The sequence below is a fragment of the Tachyglossus aculeatus genome, chromosome 4 (genome assembly GCF_015852505.1).
Source record: "Tachyglossus aculeatus isolate mTacAcu1 chromosome 4, mTacAcu1.pri, whole genome shotgun sequence".
In the NCBI taxonomy this organism is placed as follows: domain Eukaryota; kingdom Metazoa; phylum Chordata; class Mammalia; order Monotremata; family Tachyglossidae; genus Tachyglossus; species Tachyglossus aculeatus.
In genome coordinates, this window is record NC_052069.1 from 103,442,844 (window position 1) to 103,468,756 (window position 25,913).

General features: G+C 41.6%; 1 protein-coding gene and 1 non-coding gene across 5 annotated transcripts in view; one reads left to right on the forward strand and one right to left on the reverse strand.

The window, feature by feature from the left end:
* DENND1A (DENN domain containing 1A) overlaps nucleotides 1-25,913 on the forward strand; it is a 514,969-nt gene that overhangs the window by 370,970 nt on the left and 118,086 nt on the right. The gene's annotated exons all lie outside the window — the stretch shown is intronic.
* Nucleotides 8,457-8,594, reverse strand: LOC119927909. Its single transcript, XR_005450874.1, has one exon. It is a non-coding gene; the product is annotated as a small nucleolar RNA SNORA7 (small nucleolar RNA).

Sequence of the window (25,913 nt, forward strand, 5' to 3'; positions counted from 1 at the left end):
TTATTATTATTATTACCATTGTGAATAGGACATGGTCTTGATATGCAGAGGAAGCTCACCACCCACTTGAGACATAATGGTCCAGTTCTTAATTACTTTCTAAGTGATTTTTGGGTACAGTGCCCATGTAAAAATATTATTCTGACAGTGGAAAGAACAAGACAGTTTTGTTTTACAGTATTTTATTTTCAAAAGAAGCAAGGAAGATTGGAAATGAGATGATGCTCTAGCAGCTACTTTTCTTCACAATTGTCCGTCAGGTGGGTTCCCAGGACAAGTAGCAGGCAAGACAATGACTTGCAGGGCCAAAAAATCCTGTCTCAAGCAGTGACTTTCTGCTGAGCTATATAAATTAATTGCACATCTAAAAAAACTAGCTGCAAATCCCCCTTTCAGTTGATTAAAAATGAGGCTGTAAATATTTGTGTGCTTTAACATTTGGGAGAGCTTACTATCAGGTTTCATGGGGAACTCTTCAGGCTTCTTTCTGAATTGTGATTGGATAGAAATGTTGGAAGACTCTTGCTTTTCTTTCTTTCTTTCTTTCTTCCTTTCTTTCTTTTCCACCAGTGATTTCCAAGGCACTTGACCACCTAGCGGTGATTAAGCAGTCTCTGAGAAACCTCTCCTTATTTCCCTGTAGAAGGAATTACCCTCTTTCAAACTGAAATTGGACTGAAAGATGAGCACCAGATGACCTCCCCTAGATTCTGTCTCTTTCTGTCTCTCTCAGCAGATCAGCTTCCGTTTTACATTTACCAAATTCTGGCATTTAAATAGAACAGAATTTAAAAACAGAAAACAGTGGGTTGTGCAACACAGAGAAATTCATCTAGCTACCCAGATTGGCACCAAGTATCATAATTGGTTGGAATATTTTTTAAGCTCGTAAAATAACCATGCTGCATATTTAAGGCAAGCAAGGGTAAAGAAGGAGGATGTCCTACTCAAGTGTCTGTGTCTCTTGCCGCTTCTTTACTATGTGTTGCTGTCGCTATGGTGATTTTTTTTTTAGCTATTGAATAGAACAGCGTTTAGAGTTGTTTCAAACTCACTCTAATTGCTACTGTGCACCACAGCTACCTACATGCCACTTTCTTCATGGTGTTCCTTTTTCAAATGGATATTTTAATAAGCACCTAGGCATTGTACAGCTCCCTTGCCCTCGTTCCAGATTCTGCAGTGGACAGAGTATACAAAAAAGCAACTCTGTATAGAAAGAGGAGGGGGGGGTGAGGGGGTGCCTACAAATTTTCCCTGTTGGAGTAAGCTGCAAAAATCCCTATATTAAGGGGGAAGCTTTCCTAGGGGGGAAACCAGAGAAGAGGTAGCGTTTTTGTGGGCACGGTCCATGCTACTGAGTGCTGCTACTTCTTTTATCATTATTATAAGTATTTGCTTGGAATTGATTGTATTAAAATGAGAAGCTTGTGTATGCAGGGAATGTCTAGTGTTACATTGTCCTCTCCCAGGTGCTTAGTACAGTGCTTTGAATGCAGCAAGCATTCAGTAAATATGATTGAATGAATGAATGAATGCATGAATTAATGTGAACCAATGGGTCTGAGTTGCCCCTCTCTATCCCCCTGCAGTTAATTAGGCGATATTAATGCCAGAACCTTGGGTCAACATTAGGCAGAAGGGTAGCTATCACTCCCTCTGAAGGAGAAAGACAGGTTAGACATGAGAAGCTGAATCTTGGGTGAGTTGTGACAGTCACATTTGCCCATCCTCCATTTGCTTCCCTGGGTGAAATCCCTCTTCAACAGAGCATACTGCTTTCTGTTCATTTGGCAGTAAGTCTGCACAGCTCATTTGGAAGTTGAGTTTCTTTTCCATTTCTGGCATTTACTGTAAATGTTCAGGGAAACCTATTAGATATTGCACAAAACGACTCAAAACAGAGATTCTTACAGTCAACTTAGTCAAATACTTTTTTTCCCCCAATGTGTTGTCACACTGACTGATTTAAGTGAATCAAGTACACAACCCATAGCGGGTCAGTGCATCAAGGCATAGGTGATGGAAACCTACCAAAATGTCAGAACCTGGAAATTAACTAAGTTTGAAAATGGAATATCTCCTCTGGTGATAACTGCCATAATATACAGGGAGGAAGGACGGGAGAAGGGCCCTTGGAGGGAATTTGTTTTCTCATTGCTGAATACAGCAGAATTTGAAAAATTAATTTTTTTTCTCCATTTAATCTTACATCGTGAACTGTGAGAGCGGCCGAGGTCAGGACTGTACCTTTCAAACACATTGTAAATTATTCAGTCATTTTGGGGTGTGTGTGTGTGTGTGTGTGTGTGTGTGTGTGTGAGGATTCTTGAAGAAAGTCCCCTAATTTGAATCCTAAAAAGCCTATTCTAGAAGTATTGTCCTGTATTATGCTGTTGTCGTCTCTGACCTATAATGACACCATGGATACACCTCTCCCAGAATGCCCCATGTCAATCTGCCATTGTTCTGGTAGTGTATCCATAGAGTTCTCTTGGTAAAAATACAGAAGTGGTTTAACATTGCCTCCTTCCACACAGTAACATTGAGTTTCCACCCTCGACTCTCTCCCGTGCCGCTGTTGCCCAACAGGGGAGTTTTGACTTGTAGCAGGTTGCCGTCCACTCGCTAGCCACTGGCCAAGTTAGGAGTGGAATGGGTATGCCTCTGCTTGACTCTGCCTCCCGTAGTTGAGACTGGTAGAGTTCTGGAAACTCTCCAGGTGTGATTCTGAGAGGGTCTAGAAGCATTAGGGATGCTCGAACTGCTGGAGCAGGGCAGTGGGTGAGAGCTTGTTTCATAGGTAACCAAACCTTGGATCATTTAGGACCCCTTTAGGAGTTGCCCTCCTTGTTACAGTCAGTCAATCGACAGTATTTATTGAGCACTTACTCAGTGGAGAGCACTGTATTAAGCTCTTGGAAGAATATATGGTCCCCATCCTCAAGGAGCTTACTATTCAGCAAAGCACTAAAATAAATCACACGTAGGAGGATGCAAATAGAATTTAAAAATCTGTACATAAATGCTATTAGGTGTCAGAAGATTTTCAGTACCCAAGTGCTTAATCAGTCAGTCAGGTCAATTGTATACATTGAGTGCTTACCATGTGCAGAGCACTGTACAAAGCACTTGAGAGAGTATAGTATAACAGACACATTCCCTGCCCACATGGAGCTTATGGTCCGGGGAGGTGGGGAGGGACAAACATTAATATAAATAAATTACAGATGTAATAATTGTTGCATTTAAGTGCTTACTATTTGCCAGGCACTGTACTAAGTGCTGAAGGGGATACAAGCAAATCAAATTCGACACAGTCCCTGTCCCACATGGGGCTCACAGTCTCAATCCCCATTTTACAGATGAGGGAACTGAGGCCCAGAGAGTTGAAGTGACTTGCCCAAGATCACACAGCAGACAGAAACAACCTGTCTTAGTGGAAAGAGCATGGGCTTGGTAGTCAGAGGACATGGGTTCTAATTCATTCAATCGTATTTATTGAGCGCTTACTGTGTGCAGAGCACTGTACTAAGCGCTTGGGAAGTACAAGTTGGCAAATCCCAGCTCCACCACTCGTCTGCTGTGTGACCTTGGGCCAGCCACTTCACTTCTGTATGCCTCAGTTACCTCATTTGTAAAATGGTTGTGAGCCCCACTTGGGACAGCCTGATTACCTTGTATCTACCCCAGCGCTTAGAACAGTGCTTGGCACATAGTAAGCACTTAACATGTATTATTATGATTATTATTATGTGGCAGAGTCAGGATTAGAACCCACAACCTTTTGACTCCCAGGCCCGTGCTCTTTCCACTATGCCGTGCTGTTTCAACCCCAGCACTTAGTACATGCTCCACTTATGTATATAAGTGCTCTGGGGTTGGAGAGAGGATGAATAAAGAGGGCAAGTCAGGGCATTGCAGAAGGTAGTGGAAGAAAAGGAAAAGAGGGCTTAGGGAAGGACTCTTGGAGGAGGTGTTCCTTCATTAAGGCTTTGAAGGAGGGTAGAGTAGTTGTCTGTTGAATATGAAGAGGAAAGGTGTCCCAGCCAGAGGGAGGACATAGGTGAGAGGTCGGCAGCAAGATAGACGAGACCGAGGCACAGTGAGAAGGTTAGCAATAGAGTAGCGAAGTGTGTGGGCTGGGTTATACTAGGAGAGTAGCGAGGTGAGGTAAATAAATGATGGCATTTATTAAGCGCTTACTATGTGCAAAGCACTGTACTTAGCACTGGGGAGGTTACAAGGTGATCAGGTTGTCCCATGGGGGGGCTCACAGTCTTAATCCCCATTTTACAGATGCGGTAACCGAGGCCCAGAGAAGTGAAGTGACTTGCCCAAAGTCACACAGCTGACAATTGGTGGAGCCGGGATTTGAACCCATGACCTCTGACTCCAAAGCCCGAGCTCTTTCCACTGTGTCACGCTGAGGTAGGAGGGGGTAAGGTGATTGCTTTGAAGCCAACAGTAAGGATATTTTGTTTGATGCAGAGGTGGATGGGCAGTCACTGGAGGCTCTTGAGGAGTGCAGAAACATGGCCTGAATGTTTTTGTAAAAAAATGATCCAGGCAGCAGAGTGAAGTATGGACTGGAATGGGGAGAGACAGGAGGCAGTGAAGTCAAAAAAGAGGCTGATACAGTAATCAAGACAGTATAGAATAAATACTTGGATTAGGTGATAGGAAAGTGCTGAAGTAACAGTAGAGGGGAAAATGGATGGGGAGATGAGAGACTATTGAAGGAAGACTTCTTGGAAGAAGAGATATAATTTCAGAAAGACGTTGAAGTTGAAGAGAGCAGTGGTCTGCTGGATGTGAAGGGTGGAGGGACATTGCAGGCAGAAGAGAGGGCAAGAGAGATGAGAATGAGGCTCAATAAGATTGACTCGAGAGGAGCAAAACATGCTTTGCACACAGTAAGTGCTCAATAACTACAAATGAATGAATGTGAGCTGTAGTGTAGTGGGAGAGGAGCCAAGATAAGTAGTTGGGGGAGAGCTGATTGAGTGCCTTAAAACCAATGGTCAGTAGTTTGTGCTTTATGCGAAGGAGAGGGGCAAACCAGTGGAGGTTTTTGAGGAGCAGGGAGAGGGGTACAAATCAGTGTCGTAGAAAATTTAGTGTTTAGAAAGTTCCTGAAGTATGAACTGGAGAGGGGGAGAGGCTGGAGGCAGGGAAGTGTGTGTGGAGGCTGTTGCAATAGTCAAGAAGCAGCGTGGCAGCGTGGCTTCCCTTCCAAGCCCTACTGAGAGCTCACCTCCTCCAGGAGGCCTTCCCAGACTGAGCCCCCTCCTCCCCCCGCCTTACCTCCTTCCCCTCCCCACAGCACCTGTATATATGTATATTTGTTTGTACGTATTTATTACTGTATTTATTTTATTTGTACACATTCTATTTATTTTATTTTATTTTGTTTATATGTTTTGTTTTTTTGCCTGTCTCCCCCTTCTAGACTGTGAGCACGCTGTTGGGTAGGGACCGTCTCTATATGTTGCCAACTTGTACTTCCCAAGTGCTTTGTACAGTGCTGTGCACACAATAAGCACTCAATAAATACGATTGAATGAATGAATGAATGCATGATAAAACACAGGCCTGGGAGTCAAAAGGACCTGGATTCTAATCCCTGCTCCAACACTTGTCTGCTGTGACCTTAGGCAAGTCACTTAACTTCTCAGTGCCTCAGTTCACTCATCTGTAAAATGGGAATTAAGACTGCAAGCACCATGTGGAACATAGAATGTTCCCAACCTGACTAGCTTATAACTACCCCAGCACTTAGTACAGTGACTGGCACATAGTAAGTTTTTAACAAATACCATTTCAAAAAAAAAAGTCAAGGTGGAATATGTCAAATGCTTGGACCAGTTTGGGTGGAGATGGGGAGGATTAAGAAAGTTTCTCCACTTCTGCTTCTCCAAGAGAAGCAGCGTGGCTCAGTGGAAAGAGCTTGGGCTTTGGAGTCAGAGGTCATGGGTTCAAATTCCGGCTCCACCAATTGTCAGCTGTGTGATTTTGGGCAAGTCACTTCACTTCCCTGGGCCTCAGTTCCCTCATCTGTAAAATGGGGATGAAGACTGTGAGCCCCCTTTGGGACAACCTGATCACCTTGTAACCTCCCCAGTGCTTAGAACAGTGCTTTGCACATAGTAAGTGCTTAATAAATGCCATCATAAAAGTTTCTCCACTAAATTTTTGGTATCAACTCTATTGTGTTGTACTTTCCCAAGTGCTTAGTACAGTGCTCTCTGCTGTATGAGGTAAGCACTCAGTAAATACCATTGTTTGATGCAAAGAAAGAATCAATAGGATTGTGACTAACTGAATGTTTTCCTCTTGAAGGTGAATATTGTTGAGGCTGTTATCTCCCCTGGATATATTTCAGTTGTGTACCGTAAGGCCAGTATTTACTTATGAGTTTTACTTTTAACACATGGCTGTCTTTCTAATGAGCTCCTTTCTATGGAGATATCAGAATAACTGGATCACTTTTACAACTAAATTAATGATATCCAGGAAACATTTACTTGCCTTCTTTTCTATTTATAAGGCAGTTACTAACTAATGGCCTTTGAATGTTCCTCCTTAGAGGCTCATGGTACCATTTTAAATCACTTCCATTTACTAGAATCTGCAACATGACCCACTGTTCATCTCTGGCTTGTGAAGGATCAACCTCTTGGGTAGTCTTTTAGTAGTAATAGCTACAACAATAATAAAAAAGGAAACTTGAAAATGAGTTAATTGAAGGAAAGGGCTGGGCTTTGGCTTTTTAAGGCAATGACGGGTGTTTGCTTTTTGAGACATCTGCGGATCTGCTGACAAACCATCCTTCCCTTGCTGTTCCCTCCTCAGAGAGGGCTGGGCAGTCTCTAGTGGCAGGTCCAGCCTCTCAAGTCCAAGCATAATGTGAGGGACGTTTTTGAGCTTTGCAAGACGGTTCTCACTCTGGAGCATCAAACATTCAGCACAGGTTCACTCAGTTTTTCTGTACTGTAGGGGTTGCATTCTTGCAAAGCACACATCACAGCCTAGGGCACGGGGCTAGGGATCTGAAGGATCTGGGTTCTAATCCAGGCTCTATCACTTGTCTGCCTTGTGACCTTGAGCAAGTCACTTCATTTCTCTGTGCTGAGGATTAAGCCTGAACCCCATGTGGGACATGGACTGTGTCCAACCTAATTAGCTTGTATCTACCTCTGCGTTTAGAACAGTGCCTGGTACATAGTAAGTTCTTAGCAAATACCATAAAAACATGCTCTAGTATGCCCCTGAGCAAATACACACACACATGAGAAAGGACCATTTCTTCTGAAACTGCAGGGCACTAGGTCCAAACAGGCTCAATTTGTCACACAACAGATCCTTTAATTCCCTAAGTCTAACCAGAATTCCTGGTAAAACTCACAGTATGGCAGAATGGAGAAGCAGCCTGGCCAGGTGGAAAAAACCTTCATTCAGGCAATGCCCATCCTGGACCATTGGTGGGAAAATTGTCCAGTCTCCACCCCTTCCAGCTGGGCATTGGGTGGAAGAGGGAACAGCTGATAAAACCCAAAATGGAGATTTAATTAGCTCTATAACCAAGTATAGAGATGTAGCAAACTTTATACTATGCTAAAGCAAACAAGAAAGCAACAAATTGTTCTAATCCTTCCATGGGGAAACAAACAACAGCAGTTTGTGCTGTGTACCTGGAAAGCTGTGAAGGGTCTCTGAGGGTATCCTTTCCTCTCGATTCAAACTGCTATCATGCTGATCCAAACACTTATCCTACCCAGCTTGGAGTTTGCATCGGCCTCCTTGCTGACCGCCCTGCATCCTGTCTGTCCTCACTCTAATCCATATTCCATTGTGCTGCATGGATCATTTTCCAAAAAAAGTTCAGTCCATGTGTCCTCGGTCCTCAAGAACCTCCAGGCATTGCCCATTAACCTCTGTGACAAATAGAAACTCCTTATCATTGGCTTTACAGCACTCAATCAGCTCGTCCCATCGCTACCTCACCTCAGTGATCTCCTACTACAGCCCAGCCTTCATACATTGTTCTTTTAGCACCAGCTTACTGTGCTCAATAAATATGATTGATTGATTGATTAATTAAGGGAGTTAATTGGGCATGGCACGATAGCTGCTCTCTGCCATCAGCAAACCAGTTGATGCCCTGATTTTCCCATCTTCAGCAAAAATTAGAGTAAGCTCAGCTTACAATTTTAGAGATGCTCTTGTCTTGTCTTAGGATGTGGAGTCGTCTCTGACCCATAGCAACTCCATGGACACATCTCTCCCAGAATGCCCCATCTCCATCTGCAAATGTTCTGGTAGTGTATCCATAGAGTTTTCTTGCTAAAAGTATGAAAATGGTTTACCATTGCCTTCTTCCACATAGTAAATTTGTGTGGAGTCTGCCCTTGATTCTCTCCCATGCCGCTGCTGCCCAGCACAGGTGAGTTTTGACTTGTAGCAGATTGCCTTCCACTCACTAGCCACTGCCCAATGTAGGAACGGAATGGATATGCCTCTGCTTGACTCTCCCTCCCATAGCCGAGACTGGTATAGTACTGGAAACTCTCCAGGTGCGATCCTGAGAGGAGAGAGCTGCTCTTAGCATGTGGAAAATATACTAGAAATGCCAAACCATGCAGAAACTTTTCCACAAAAAGGGCCTTTAGGGCTCTATTTATCTTTTTTTCTGTTGCGTGTGTTATTTGGTCAACTCCTACCTGATAAGATGTAATCCTTTTCAGTTTTTGTTCAGCACCTAGAATACTATGCTCAGCTGGGCTCATCAGTGTTATTCTGATGCCCATCTAAAATGTGAAAATCTTTACTCTCCAAAAGACATTGCTTTGCAGAGTCTTGGCCCTTCTCTCTTTGATCAAATGGACAATTGCCCACTGGCCACCAAACTTTTGTATGACCCAAGATGAGTTGTCTTGCTCTAGGGCCATGCCTTTGGGTTTCCTGGCCTGATGAGTAAACCTTTGGGGTAGAGGAACTAATAGTCATTTTAACTAGTGGGGCCAGTTTTCCAGTTTTATGCCAATCTGGTTATCAGAGGGTGAGTCCCCTCTTTTGTGTGCACTTGGTACCAGATACTTTTATGTCCATTATTGAAATTTTCAGCACCCAGCTTCCCTCTGCTTTGGCTCCTGATAATGAATTCTGAGGCTGAGGTGTGTCACCTGAGCACACACGCATTCACCCCTGGGAGGGGAACGCAGAAGCTGTGAACAATCGAGGGGGCCTGAATATCCCGGAGAAACATTCTAGGAAGTCCAAATTGGGCGGACTTCCCCAAAATGGCAGTTGGGTGGCATCTTCATGTCATGCTGCATGTGTGATGACGTTGACATCTCAGGATCTGTGTTTTGGAATGCTGACTCCGGTTCCCCTAGTGGTTCTGCAGGGCCATCTCTTAGTGGGGCCCTGAGTTTCTGTTGCCCACGTCATGAGGTTTTGCAGTGTGCCTGCTACCACACTGGCAAAATTGGAGGCAAAGTAAGCAGTGGGCCCAGTCTGAATGACAGTTTTGCCTTGTTCTCGGATGTGTTTCTTAGCCTGGAGCTGTTGATACCCTCCTGCTTGGTCTACCAAGTAAAATTATTCAAACATCTCACTCTCGCCAAATGTAGTACATTGGAACAGTTAAAGTCTATAAAGGAATTTTATTTATCAATCAGTACTATTCATTTAATGCCTGCTGTGTCCACAGCACTGTACTAATAGCTTGAGAGAGTACAATGGAGTTAATAGATATGATTTATGAGTATTTTGGTGTACTTGGCACTTATTAAACTGCATTTGAAGCCTGGTTCATTACATTTATATGTCTCAATTTTTATTTTAAATTAGGCTGCATTTCAATTTGCTGGAAGAATTTCCTTTAGTACTGTGGATTCAGTAGTTTTGTAACAGTGTATTTGAGAGACAGTAAGAATACACAGATTTAAGCAATGCCATGGCTGGGTCAAGTTAATTGTCCATTGAGCCTAATGTTCTGTTCCCCATAATGGCTCCAAAAAACACTTGAACAAACAGTGAATTGGTTGTCTCCTTGACATGCATCTTCATGATTAGAAATTTGCTACGTAAAATCCCTCACTTTTTAATTAATAAATCACTCGTGGTCATTCAGTGCATATTGTGTGCAGAGCCTTGTGCCAAACGTTTGAGTGAGCACAATCTAACAGAGTTCATTCATTCATTCAATCGTATTTATTGAGTGCTTACTGTGTGCAGTGCACTGTACTAAGCACCTGGGAAGTACAAGTTGGCAACATATAGAGATGGTCCCTACCCAACAATGGGCTCACAGTCTGGAAGGGGGAGACAGACAACAAAACAAAACATGTGGACAGGTGTCAAGTCATCAGAATAAATAGAAATAAAGAAATAGAAATAGAGTTGGTAGAGAACAGCTCCTGCCCACAACAAGCTTATGTCTAGAGACTGCTTCTTTCTGCTTTTCCTCAACTTGGCTTCTTATAATCACTATGAACCTTTCATTCATGAATATATCCATTTTTGGGAACCTCAGAATGCTGTTTTTTAAAATAAGATTCCCTTGCCTGCTGAAACATGGAAAGAGTCCTTTAATTCTTTACTACTTCTAACTTAATTCATAGTTTCCGTATTTCTTTTCACTGCTTTTGGCAGTGAGAAATATTATATTGTGACTGAAATGGGCATTTTGTAAGTCATAACTTTATTTTGTATTTAAATAAGCTATGTATGTACAGTGTATGTGATTTATGCACAGCACAGCTGGAGGTATTCCACTCAGCATTCCAATGACTTAAAATGTCTTTTTCAAGTCTGAAAATGTGTTATAAAATAGATACCATTATGATAATTAGTATTTCAGATTCTCTGTCTTTGCTGTATTATTTTTTAATACAATTAACACATCAATCACACTTCACCTGTTCTCTTGTCATTTTCCATTGACACTTTCTTGATATTTATTTGTATACACATGAGCCTCTGCTTAGAATTGCCTGGCTAGTAGATTCAAGAGTTTTTTAAATAAATATTTTTCTCCATTAAATATCTACAATTAATTTATCAATCAGTGGCATTTATTGAGTACTTACCGTGTGCAGATCACTGTACTAAAGTCTTGAGAGAGTACCGTACAACAGAGTTGGTAGACACATTCCTTATCCATTAAGAGCATACAATCTAGAGGGGGAGGTAGACATGAAAATAAATTACAGATATGTGCAGTGCTGTGGGGAGAGGATGGAGGGAATATTAAATCCTTAAAGGGTACAGATCCAAGTGCATAGGAGACGCAGAAGGAAGAGGGAGTTGGAGAGATGAGGCCTCAATTGTTAGGAGACTGGTCGTCTGTCGTATATGAAGGGGGAGGGAGTTCGAGGTCAGAAGGAGGACATGGACAAGGGGTTGGCAGCAAGATAGATGAGATCAATGTACAGTGAGCAGAATGGCGTTATAAGAGCGAAGTTTGCAGGCTGGGTTGTTGTAGGAAATCAGCGAGGTAGGGTAAGAAGGGGGTGAAGTGATTGAATGCTTAAAAGCCAATGACAAAGAGTTTCTGTCTGATGCGGTGGATGGACAACCACTGGATGTTCTTATCGTAATTAGAGAAATATAAGCATATTGTCAGTTTGTCTATTGATTATTTTTTAGAGGATCATGACACGGTTAAGTGATCATTTTTCAGGAAATTAATTACCAACCAGAAAAAGCAGCCATTTTCTTTCATTTTTCAGAAAGGGGTTCGCAAATGATGTACAGCAAGGCAAATATAAAAAAACTTCATGGATGTCATTTCTACCCATGAATAATGCTAGTTTGAAATGCTTATGTTTTTTTATAAGAGCGTGCTCACTCAGAATTCAAAGGTTTACTTGAATTCAGTTTTATTTTCTGGGTACAAACAGTGTGACTCTCTTTCCATCTATGAGAAAAAAGTCAAGTATTCCTCTTGCTAAAAGTTTAGTTAGTTTCATTGTGGGCTTGTTTCTTGTTTGAGTGGCTCTGGGATTACAAAACCTAGCTGATGCAGTAATTTTCTTATTATTTGTTCTCTTCAAACAGTGAAAGATGACATTATTAGCCAGATGCAAATCCTTCAAAATAGAATTGAAAGAGGCTAAGTAGATTTTGAATTGGGAAAGTGAAAGCTTTTTTAAAGTGGCTACTTTGGGAATATAAATGTTTAGTTGTTTTCTTTCCCCAAAAGTTGCTGATAAAATAAGCTTTACCATGAAAATGAGAAATGGATTTGTGATCATTTAAAACTTAAAATTTTATGTGAAAAAATGTTTGTTGATATATTTCAACTGTAAATGAGCTGGAAAACATAAATTTATATATTAGTCAAAGTTTCTGTTTCTAGTAAATTGCTGATTGGTACTATAAAAGAATATGCAGGTTCTTAGTAGAGCTGTATATTCTAGAATATTGCTGAGCTCATTCCTTTGTCATTGCTAAGACCTTTTGTAGATTTAAGGGATTTTATAGACTTAAATCATGTCCTTCATTTTTTTTTTTTAAAAAGGGAGGATGTTAAATGCCAGTCATGGAATTATTGTTCACCAGATACACGACCAGGACAAAGGGCACCCACTGAAGCATGAGGGTGCTAGGTACAAAACAAATAAAAAGAAACACTTCTTCACAGTGAGTTTAGCACATGGAATTTGTTACCCAGAAAGTATTAGTATGTTTATGAGGAATTTGAATTAATTCATAGATGAGTCTGTAATTACTAGAAGGTAAAGTTTGGAATGTCAAAGGGAAATGTTATGAATGATAGATATACATTCCTAAACATTAGGATTGGCCACCAAAGAGGCAACTATCTCATTCATTCATCATTTATTCAATAGTGTTTCTTCTGTGAACAAAGCTCTGTATTAAGCCCTTGCACTTGGATTTACACCGTTTATTCACCCCTACCACAGCCCCACAGCATTTATGTACATGTTCATAGTTTATTTTATTTATACTAATGCCTGTCTCCCCATCCACACTGTAAGCTTGATGTGAGCAGGGAACGTGCCATCAACTCTGTTATATTGTACTGTCCCAAGCCCTTGGTGCAGTGCTGTGCGCAGAGTAAGCACTCAATAAATATGATTGATTGATTAAGTCCTGGGAAAATGTACATGGATGAGAATTAGACACAGCCTCTGGCCCCCACGGAGCTCAGCAAAGTGGGTGGGGGGTTTTGGATGACGGATGTATGAGGAAAGATTGAACAATTGGAAATACAAAAACCTCATGAAAAGACAGGGACCAATGAGTACAGAAAAAGCAATAGAGCATTTTGGCTAGAAAAGCAGCGTCTGGGTGTCTCACTGCTCAAGTAGGACTGTTGAAAGTCCACCTCTCACAGTGACCACAGCTGCAGCCACAGCCTTCCTAGTGTTCTAAAAGTTGGGAAGGTATGGGGTCGCTGAATCTTCACCCTGCCAACGTAGAAGTGAGGCGGAGTGGGCTCTCTCCGGGCTGGTAGACCTCAAGGCTCAGTGGTGAAGGAGCAGCCAAGCTTCATCATCATCATCAATCGTATTTATTGAGCGCTTACTGTGTGCAGAGCACTGTACTAAGCGCTTGGAAAGTACAATTTGGCAACATATAGAGACAGTCCCTACCCAATACTTCCTGCTGCATCCTCCCACTTCCTCTTATGGTTTCTCTAAACATGATGTGGCCCCTAACGGAGAGAGAACACTGAACTGAGTGGACTTTTGGTGGTGCCCAGCAATGGCTTTTCTTAGGTTCTCCCGTTCTCATATTTTCTTTCCCTTTGGGCAAAGTCTTCATTAAAAAAACAACTCTAGAAACTAATGAAACGCTCCTAGACCAGGTTGTCTGTGTGGAAGCACCCACTTGCAAAAGCTGTTTATGTTGAAGTAAGTTTATTGGGACTGGTGAGCAATCTGCAAATTACTATATTTTCAAAAGACTGCTGAAAATCATCATAGTGTGAGTGGCTTGCATAGACCACCCAAGATAATGGCTTCAGGCACTGGGAATTGTTACAGTTAGGAAGCAGCACGGAGTATTCCAGCTGAAGAATGCCACTGGGATTTGGGGGAAGCAGCAGTGGACAGGGGACCTAACAAACTGTTCTAAATATGCATGTTTGTACTACTGAAAATGAAATCCACATTGCCAAACAAAAACATAACCATTTTTGACCGAAGGCCATCTGTGATCATCCCATCACTGAGGGATCTTTAAATATTCTATTTCAAATTGTCAAAAATTGTTTGGCTGTAATTTACTACATTTAACAAATGAAAAATCTTTGGGAAAGAAAGCTTTAAAATGGAATGGTTGTGTAATGGAATATTTCATGTCCTGGTTCAGCCATAAAGCTTAGGGCTGGTAAACAAAGCATCTGAAGCCAAATGGCCCCTCAGCTAACCCCAATTAAAATAAAGATTTCACTCCACTCTGTCCTGACAGAGGGGAGCATATTGTTGCCTTTAAGGGAGTATGGTTTAGTTAATGAAAGAATTTTGTTTCATTTTTTTCCCCAAATACAGTATCTAATTAAATAAGATTCAATTTGTTAAGACTTCAGCAGGGGCGTATTTTTAACTCTTTTTAAGCTGCCCTTCATTATCAAGAGATGTAGGGAATTTTTAGGAAACCAGTACACTGCAAATATAAACATTGTTTTTTAAAAAACAAAAACAAAATGCTTAATGTGTGTAGATTCCCAGATAAATTGAACAGTGCATTCTGAGTAAAGTAACATTTTATTTATTTATATAATGTCTGTTTCCTAGCACCTTTGTTTGCTTTAACGTATCTTAATTTATTTTTGGATTTATCTGCCCTTCCAGGCTAGCTCAGTCACCGACTGTTTCTGAACATACTATATCTGGGAAACACAAATTGGATATTGATGTCAAGTATCCATGGACTTCCTTTGAAATGAACACTTGAAAAAGTCACCATTTAACATTAGTAGTGTATACCACCAGCAATCATTTTGCTCATTTTTAAACTAGGCTGACATTGATTTTTTTCTTTAATATGTCAGCAGCTTATCTTGATTATTGGATGCGTAATTACAGAACAGAGCTTTTAGGAGTCAATGAAGTAAAGTTATTTTAGACTCCATTGGTTTAGGGGCAAGTAATCCATGACAACTTCCTGGTGAGGGATGAAGATGGTTTGTAATCAACCAATCAATCAATGGTATTAATTGAGTGCTTACTGTGTGCAGAGCAATTTACTAAGCTCTTGGGAGAGCACAATCCAGCAGAATTTGTAGACACATTCCCTGTCTTCAAGGAGTTTATAAATGGAGAAATTTTGGTGTTGACCAGAGAAAGACATCCTTGGGAAGCAGTTTCCCAAGTGCTTGAGAGTTGGCCAAACCTACTAAGGTAGCAAAGGTGTTGAAGCAGTGATACCCCAGCAAGCTCACTTCTTCTTTTTCCCTCAGACCACCCCCACCTAGCGATAATCAGTAGAAAGTCCCCACTCCTGCCCCTCAAAATTTCACACAGTATTGTGGAAATTTTGCAACCTTAAATTTGGAATTGGATAGGCCTAGTGGGCAGGGAGACTCCACCCTGGCCCTTCTCACTCCCAAACAATGCACAGTTCCCCAGGTATAAACACATCTTTTGCTACTACTGTACTCTACCAAGTGCTTAATACAACATTCTGTGCATAATAAGCTCTCAATAAATACCATTGATTGATCCTAAATCAAAAGTAAAAAAAAAAAAATCACAAAGGATCACCTTATACCCCATCATTGAGTAATGCATGGCCTAGTGGAAAGAGCACAGGTCTTCCAGCAGTTAGAAGAATTGGGTTCTAATCCTAGAAACGCCACTTAATAATGAATAATAATTAAGGTATTTAAGCACTTGCTATGTGTCAAACACCCCATTTTACAAATGAGGAAACTGAGGGACAGAGAAGTTAAGTGATTTACCCAAGGTCGCACAGAAAACAAGTAACAGAGCTGGGATTAGAACTCAGGTCCTCTGGCTCCCACGTCCATGCTCTTTCCACTAGGCCATGACCTGCAGTGTGGCCTTGGGAAAGTCACTTAATTTATCTGTGCCTTAGTTCCCTGGTCTGTAAAATGAGGATTTAAATACCTTTTCTCCCTCTAAGACTTTAAGCCCCATGAGGGACATGGACCATGTCTAATTCCCACCTGTTGTATTCTCTCCCAAACTTAGTACAGTGTAAGTGTAAGCGATTAATAAATACTATTACTACTTAGACTGCAAGCCCCATGTGGGACAGGGACTGTGTCCAACCTGATTATCTTGTATTTACCCTTGTGCTTGCTATGTACTTGGCATATAATAAGCATTTAACAAATACTATAATTATCATTTTATTTTTATTAAATTAACAAAATAAAACTCCCCCACCCTCTTCCACCTCCCTGCCAGGGACTTAGGAAATGTGTAGCCCCATTTAAGACATATCTTTTACTGACTGAATATTAATCAAACCAAAACTAAAAACTTTGAATTTTTTGAGATTTTTCCAGCCTTTAGGTGCTACACTTAGTAGATCTAGATGAGGATTTCCCTTCCTAAATGAAGGCTGCCTGGAAACTCATAATTACCAGTTGGAGCTTGCACCATCATTAGGACAAGATATATTCCTATATTGCATGCTCCTTGGGAAATTTGCCAGATGTGTTCTTCCCTCTTATTTCCTTGTTTCAAAGTACATTTTTCCTGTGGAAAGCTAGTTAGGAAACTACCTATATTTTTTTCTTGCCATTTATTTTGTGGTGATTTTCCCAAGTGATTTTTTTTCTTACCTGATTCTCTACTAACCACTGGCAGAACAAAATGACAGGAGAACAAAGAAATCTGTGAGAGGCAAATCAGACAGAAGCCCTCGTTTCCATTCAGTTAAACCCAACATATCTCTGCCTTTCCAAAAGACCAATACTGTCAAGGATCAGTCGGGACAGAACTGCATTTGCCTCAGGATGGCTGTGTCTGTTGAAGGCACATTTCAGTGCTAATACTGTAATTTCCTAGTGATTTCTCATCACAGATCTTCCAAGACAGATTGCACATTCAGAACCCTCTTCAAGTTGTCTTGCAATGGAAGTCAATTATCTGGTTTTTGAGAGGGTACCCAAATTTTTAAATAATTTGGCTTGCAGCTATATTCACATTGGGTCTAAGAAACCTAAAGAAAAGATAATGTATTCATGTAAGTGTAGCTTAATATTTAGAGGCCTTGCAGTATTAATGCTCAAGAAGAATGCTTGTCTCCTCCAATAGATTGCAAGCACTTTGAGGGTAGGGACCATGTCTTTATCTCTGTTGTTCCCTTCCAAGTACCTTGTACAGAGCTCTACACACAAGAGGTGCTCAATAAAACAGTACTGAATGAATGAGTGAATGAATGCATGATTGAATGAAAGATTGAAGGAAAGAAAGATGAGTGGGCAAGAGTTCTGAAATTACCAAAAAGTGAGAGAAATTCACCAGAAATTGCTTCCCCAGCAGGACTTTGCCTAGTGTAATATAAAAATTTCCCTCAGGCAATGCGAGAGTTCAGTGTTATGAATTTGGTGGCCAAATAGTGATCTTGCAGTAATCATCGTCATCATCAATGGTATTTATTGAGTGCTTACTGTGGGCAGAGCACAGTACTAAATAATGATTGTTTTTCCTGGAATCTTAGTAAAGTTAGCAAGAGATAATTCTCATGAGCTGGGGGAAAGAAAGGTAAATCTCTTATTGGAAGATGGTTGTATATTTAATTCTGATCAACACCCTTACATCTGTTGATTAGCTTTTCCTATTACTGGTCCTAAGGTAGATATTTCTTGTGGCCGATGAAGCAGTTAAGAGCTTTAGGAATGAAGATGGATGAACAGCATAGGGATGAATTTGAGGCAAGTGATTTCTGGGTCTTCTGAGAAGATGTGCTCTCCAGAAGAGGCTTGTTTTTTATACCTTTTATTGGCATGAAATGTGTGTTTTGTGTTGTTTCGATTGTTGTTGCTTTCCCTCAGGAGGAGTTCAGTAAATACCTTTAAATTGACTGGAAACAAAGGAGAGTGGAGGGTTAGTTTTGGGGTAGATTTTACCCACATCTAAATCTGGGCAAAGACCAGTGTTGTAAAACTCCAGAGGTATGTGTGGTCATTAGTGACTGCTGACAGAAGGTCTTTTGGTTGGTGATTCTAAAATAAAAAGTGTAAAGGGCGAGTGGTTATTCTGAGTCAAGATAAGATCCACAGCAGAGGCTTTAGCATGTTATTAGGAGAGAGAAGAGGGATCGTTTGGGCTTCTCACACAACTGTAAATTACCCCAATGATTTCCAACGTTTTCTATTCCCACCTCTCAACCTCTCCAAATAATCACTTCAAGCACTTCTAAAGTGTATGTCTATTTCCATGACATAGCATGCTCACCTATTTTGTTTAAAACTAGTTTCACTACTTTAAGCAAGAAGCAATGATCCCAACTCTTTGGAAGGCTAGCAGCATGGCCTAGTGGAAAAAACACAGACCTGGGAGTCAGAGGACCTGAGTTCTAATTCCGGCCCCACACCTTATCTGCCGTATGGCCTTGGGCGAGTCACTTAACTTCCCTGTCCCTCAGTTACCTTATCAGTGAAGAGGAGTTTTAAGACAGTGAGCCCCATGTTGGACATGGACTGTGTCCAATCTGATTAGCTTATATCTAACCCAGTGCTTAGTACAGTGCCTGGCACATAGTAGGAGCTTAAGAAATACTATTAAAAAGATAAATAAAAAGGACCCAGCAAGATCAGCTGTAAGTTGGTGGCGTGCAGGAAGCATGTCTATCAACTCTGTTTTGCACTCTCCCCAACACAGTACTCTGAGAGAGGAGAATAAGGCACAGTGAATAGGTTAGCTTGAAAAGAACCAAGGATGTGAGCTGGGGTGTCATAGTAGAAAAGAGTGGATAAATAGGAGGGAGAAGACTGATTGCTTTAAAGCCAAAGGATAGGAGTTTCTGCTTGATGCCAAGAGGAATGGGCAGCCATTGGAGGAATAGGGAAATGTGTGCAGGACATAGCACAAAAATGATTTGGGAAGCAAAATGAAGTAAGGGCTGGAGAGGGGAGTAACAGGAGGCAGGGAGATAAGCAAAAAGGTGATGCAGTAGTCGAGCTGGATAGCTGGATATGATAAAGTATCTGCAAGGGCATGCTGCCCATTTGGATGGAGAGGACCTGGCAGATCCAGGAAATGTTGTTCAAGAAAAAGACAGGATTTGGCAACAGATTGTATATGGGGATTGAAAGAGAGGGATGAGTCAAGTATAATATCCAGGTGGTAGATTTCAGAGACAGGGAGGATAGTGGTGGTGTCAACTACGAAAGGAAAAGTTAGGTTAAGGAGGGGATTTGGGAGGGAAAATGAGTTCAGTTTTGGATCTGCCGAGTTTGATGTGCTGGCAGAGCATCCATCCAGACTGCACCCACTATTCCTGCCAGCTATTTGGTAACTGTTTTGTTGGCCATAAGAAGACCAAATAATTGAGAGAACATGTAAGGCTCATTGTAATCCTTTACCATTGGTGTTGTAGCCTCCCATCAGACACGACAAAATAGTTTTGATCAGCATGGCCTGTGGAAAGAGCACAGGCCTGGGAATCAAAAGACCTGGATTCTAATCTTGGCTCCACCACATACCTGCTGTGTAACTTTGGGGAAGTCACTTAGCTTCCGTGTGCCTCAGTTTCCTCAACTGCAAAAAGGGGATTCAGTACCTGTTCTTCCTTGTACTCAGACTGTGAGCTCCATGTGGGACCTGATTTTTTTAATGGTATTTGTTAAGTGCTTGCCATATAGTCCCTTTTTTAATATAGTATTTGTTAAACACTTAGTATGTGCCAGGCACTGTGCAAATCGCTGGGGTGGATATGAGTGAATCAGCTTGGACACAGTCCTTGTCCTACATGGGGCTCACAATTTTAATCCCCATTTTATAGATGAGGTAACTGAACCATAGAGAAGTGAAGTGATTTGCCCAAGGTCACACAACAGACAAGTGGTAGAGCCTGAATTAGAATCTAGGTCCTTCTGATTCCCAAGTCTGTGTTCTGTCCACTAGGCTACCCTCTCTTTGGCAGATAGTAAGCACTTAACAAGTACTGTTATTATCATTATTATTATTATTTTTATCCTGAATAGGACTGAGAAGCTGAGTGGAGGAATTGGTTATAATACTAGTACCTTCTGCAGTGCCAATTGCACTCTCTTGTGTCTGCCAGTCATGTTCTCCTTTGGGTAAGAGTGTAACGAGTGAGTTGATGTGTAGGGACTCAGCTCATTGCAAGGTGTTTCTGAAGGTTTTTTACATGCAGAACCCATGTAGGACTCCAGTTACGTGGCATAATGTCAGATCTGTGCCTTGGAGCTATACCCAGCAGGTAGTAGCATTAAGTAGAAGACTGCAATGTACTCATCCTTTAAGTCTCTGAAATAAGCAATTTCTTTCTAAAATTTGTCTTTGGATGATTGTTTTTCTAGAATTAGTTGCTGTATGATTTTGTTGTATTAAGTGATGCCTGAATTTCTTGGAAAAACAAATTAAGCATGTGTCTTATAATAGGAGGCCCATTTTCCCTTTACTCTCCCCAAGTGTAAATGGGCAGCTCCCTATTGGAGTGTGAGATTCCAAAGGGCAGCTGGCTAGGAAACTGCCTGATGATCAAGAGATTAAAGGTGAGGTGTCCTTGACTGTCTCCTTTTCATCCCTGAGAAGCTTAGTGAATCCTTTAGTTCAGGCTTTATTTAAAACTATGATCAAAATGTTTCCACCATGAAATTATTTTTGTTGCAGATCGGTCTGAGGAACTAGATCAGACTGTGGTGATCACATAGGATACTGTAGGTCAGATTGCTAAACTAGATATAAACAAATGATCACAAGCAGGTGGGCTTCTCCTGAGAGTTCTGAGGAAACTGAGTGAAATTGCAGGACTCCTGGCAATTGTCTAATCTGTCATTGTGGATAGTCAGAGTCCTAAAGTTCTGGCAGATTGCCAATGGCACTCCCTTCCTTTAAAAGGATTCCAGAGGTGATCCTGGAAATTATAGAGCTAAATCTCACTTCTGTACCAGGTAAAATCATGGCCAAGTAGAAAGAGCATGGGCCGGGGAGTCAGTGGACCTGGGTTCTAATCCTGGATCTGCCGAGTACCTGCTCTGTGATCTGGGGCAAGTCACTTAACTTCTCTGTTCCCTCATCTGCAAAATGGGATTCAATACATGTTTTCTCTCCTACTTTGACTGTGAGCCCCATGTGAGGCCTGATTATCTTGTGTCTACCCCAGGGCTTAATACAGTGTTTGTCACATATTAAGCGGTAAATAAATACCAGTTATAGTAGAATCAGAATTAAATTTGTGGTCAAGGAGCATGTAGAAAAACACAGTCTCTTTGAGGAAATATATGTGGTTTCTGTAAAAGGAAATCCTACCTCACTAATCATCTGGAATTCTTTGAAGGGGTCAACAAGCAGGCGACTAGAGGGAAAACAGTTCACATAATGTACTAAGATTTTCAAAAAAACCTTTGACAGAGTTCCACTACAAAAACTTTTTAAGAAACTGAATAATCCTGGGATTGAAGGGGCCATTCTCTCATGGAAAGAAAACTGTCTAAAAAATGAGAAACAAAAGGAAGGGGTAAATGATCACTTTTTAGAATAATGTGAATTGTGGGTTCTCTGAGAGATCTGTGCTGGGACTAGGTTTGTTTAATGTCTTCATCAATGGGAGAGTAAAATCATAAAGTTTGCAGAAGACATCAAATGATTTTGAGTGCTAAAATGCTAGGAAGATGGGGTAAAGGCCAAGAAGACCTCTTAAATGGAGTGAGTGGTCTGAAAAATGGCAAAAGAGCTTCAGTGTGAACTAATGAGAGGTAGTATACCAGGAGAAAAAATGTCCAAATTACAAATATATGATGATGAGCTCAGAATGATCAGGTCTGACTCAAGAAAGATATCGTCGTTAACTCTTCTTTGAAATCATTGGTCTAATGTGCAGCAGCAACAGCAGCCAGAAAACTCCACTGAACACTAGGCATTATCAGGAAAGGGATAGAAAACCAAGCAAAAGGCATACTTTTGCTACCATATAGGACTTTAGTATGCCTACATCTAGACTATTGTTCTGACAAGACCCAGTGAGCTCCTTGAAGGAAGTACTCAGTGCCTAGAAAGAGGACTATTCAACAGAGTTGGTAGACATGTTCCCTACCCACAGTGAGTGTACAGTCTAGAGCAGAAGACAGACAATACAGTAAATTTTGGATGTATATTTAAGTCCTGTGGGGCTTTAAGTGCATAGGTGATGCAGAAGGGAGAAATGTGGCAAAAGAGGATTAGTCTAGGAAGGCCTTTTGGAGGAGATGTGATTTTAGTAGCGCTTTGAAGGCAGGGAGAGTTGTGTGTTGTTGTATGTGAACATCCCTACTAATTCTGTTGTATTGAACACCCCCCCAAGCACTTAATACAGTGCCCTGCATACAGTAAGCACTCAGTAAATGCCATTGATTGATAGAAGGTAGTTAACTCGAAACAAAAGGTGGAAAGCACATGGAATTTGCTATTTCAAGGAGATTGTATGCATAGAGTCCCAAAATATCCATTAGTTTAAGAGGGGCTTTGATAAATTCATAGACAAGTGGTTCACAGTGGGCTACTAGAGGGAAAGTTAGGGCTAAGGAGGTAAAAAGCTGGGGATGTTTGACTATCCGTCCCTAAATATTAGGATAAATGTCAAAGACGATGACCATTGCACAGTTCCTCCAAGCATCCTATTGCCACTGCAACAAAATACAGAGCTAGGTGGACCACTGGTCTTCCCCAGTAATGGGATGTATATTTTTTGAATATCTACTCTGCAGAATACTGTACGAGGTGTGTGTTTGTTTGTGAATATATATGTATATAGATATATAGAGATAGAGAGAGAGAGAAAGAGAGAAGGGGGGGGCAGCGTGGCTTAGTGGAAAGAGCCTGGGTTTAGAAATCAGAGGTCGTGGGTTCTAATGCCGCCTCTGCTACTTGTCAGCTGTGTGACTTTGGGCAAGTCACTTAACTTCTCTGTGCCTCAGTTATGTCATCCGTAAAATGGGGATTAAGACTGTGAGCCCCACATGGGGCAACTTGATTACCCTGTATCTACCCCAGTGCTTAGAACAGTGTTCGGCACATAGTAAACGCTTAACAAATGCCAACATTATTATTATTATATAGAAAGAGAGACAGAGAAAGGGGGAGAGGGAGCGCGCTAGCTATATATGTCCTTCATCCAGGGTGAATTGTGCACACACAAAGGCTGGACCTTCTGCTGTCCTGTTTGTTGCAGGCGGCACTTGATGCTGTTTCCATTTTTGCCTCTTTGTTTCATAATCCTTTTGTAGCTTCTGCTCCAACAAGCCACTCTTCTCCTGATTTCAGTTCACAATGTTGGTTCATCTGCAGCAAGTGACTCCCAGCTTTCAGCTGGGATGCAGCATCGTTTGATGGGTTTTTTATTATTATATCTGCTTTTTTATGGTATTTAAGTGCTTACTATATGTTAAACACTGTTCTAATCTTTAAGCTAGGTGCAAGTTAAGTAGGTTGGACCTAGTTCCTGTACCGCTTGGGGCTCACAATCTAAGTAGGAGGGAGAACAGGGATCACCATTTTAAGTTGAGGAAACTGAAGCCCAAAGAAGTGAAGTGACTTTCCCAAGGTCACACAGCAAGCAATTGACAGGTCCTTCTGAATCCCAGGCCTGTGCTCTCTCCAGTAGGCTATGCTGCTTCTCAACTCTGCCTTCTGTGGAACCTTGGGCAAGTTACATAATCTATCAGTCAATCAATGGTAGTTATTGAGCACTTACTATGTGCAGAGCACTGTACTAACTGCTGGGGTAGATACAAGCTAATCAGGTTGGACACAGTCCCTGTCCCATATGGGGCTCACAGTCTTAATCCCCATTTTACATATGAGGTAACTGAGGCACAGAGAAGTTAAGTGTCTTGCCCAAGGTCACACAGCAGACAATTGACAGAGCTGTGATTGGAACTAAGATCCTTCTGACTTCCAGGCCCATGATCTATTCACTAGGCCATGCTGTTTCCCATGGCCATGCTGCTCATCATGGGAGATTACCACACGGCAGAGTTGGGAGACATATTTCCTGCTCACCAGGACCTTATGTAACTTCTTAGTGCCTTAGTTTCATCATGTGTAAAATGGAGATCCAAAGGGTGATCCCTGTCGGGCACAGTATCAACCAAAGAGAGTCACACCGACTATCACAATCTTCTCGATATTCATTCATTCATTTAGTCATTTATTGAGCACTTACTGTGTGCAGAGCACTGTACCAAGCGCTTGGAAAGTACAATTTGGCAACAGATAGAGACAGTCCTTACCCAACAATAGGCTCACAGTCTAGAAAGGGGAGACAGACAACAAAACAAGTAGACAGGTGTCAATACCATCAAAATAGATAAAGAGAATTATAGATATATGCACATATTAATAAAATAGAGTAATAAATATACACAAGTGCTGTGGGGAGGGCAAGGGGGTAGAGCAGAGGGAGGGAGTAGGGGGGATGGGGAGGGGGGGAGGAGCAGAGGAAAAGAGGGGGCTCAGTCTGGGAAGACCTCCTGGAGAAGGTAAGTTCTCAGTAGGGCTTTGAAGAGGGGAAGAGAGCTAGTTTGGTGGTTGTGAGGAGGGAGGGCATTCCAGGCCAGGGGTAGGACGTGGGCCAGGGCTTATATACACCCTCCATCAGGTCCATTGATTGTGATGACTTCTGCTTCCTTCCTACAAAATAATAATAATAGTAATTCTGGTACTTAAGTGCTTACTATGTGCCAGGTACTGTACTAAGCACTGGGAGGGGATACAAGCCAATTGGGTTGGATGCAGTCTCTGTCTCATACTGTGTTCACAGTTTAAATCCCCATTTTACAGATGACGCTACTGAGGCACAGAGATGTGAAGTAACTTGCCCAATGTCACACAGTAGACAAGCGGTGGAGGCAAGATTAGAACCCAGGGCTAATGAAAAATGCCAGCTGGGAGATGATGAAAGCTTGAATTAGGGTAGCTCTCATAAATTTGGAACGGGTAGATCCGGTAAATAGGGAAGAACAAAAATAGCCAGATTTATACAGGTTGAATACAGGAGCTATAAAGCAGGGGTCAGCCAAAGATGGTACCAAGATTTTGAGTTTGGGGACAGGTATCAACCATAATGGGAAGATGAGACGTTCCAAAGTAGCTCCATCAGATCCAGACTGGATTAAATTGCTTGGCAGTGAGATCCCATGGACCCACTCCCCAACTAAGCCATAAAGCTAGATTAAGAACCCTAATGCTGTTCCTCTGGACCAGAAGTCCCCACTGAATGGTATTTGTTAAGTGCTTACTATATGCCAGGCACTGTACTTAAGCGATCAGTAGTTGTGTGGACAGGATAATAAATGGTTACCCAGGAAATGTGGACCTGGGTTGAATTTGACTTTTCATCACAGCCTAGTTACCAGCTGATGAAATATGCTCTGAATTTGCTTAGAACTTTGACAGCCTCAAAGTGCCTATATGTAAGAACTCATGACCACAAGTACAATTATGTATTGCGGCTTGTAGAACAGTGCTCCTCGAAACCTCTTACATGAAATTCAGAGAGTCTTGATACCAGGGGTAGAAATTGGATTTTCCTAACATAGTATAGGTAGAGAAGCTTGATCATGAAATCCTAACCATCAGTTTTAAAGCACTTAATCACCTTGCCCACTTCTACCTTGCCTTCCTGATTTCCTACTACATCCCAGCCTGTACACTTCGCTTCTGTAATGTCAATTTACTCACTGTACTTCACTCTCGTCAATCTCGCCAAATCCTGCCTCCTGCCTGGAGCTCCCT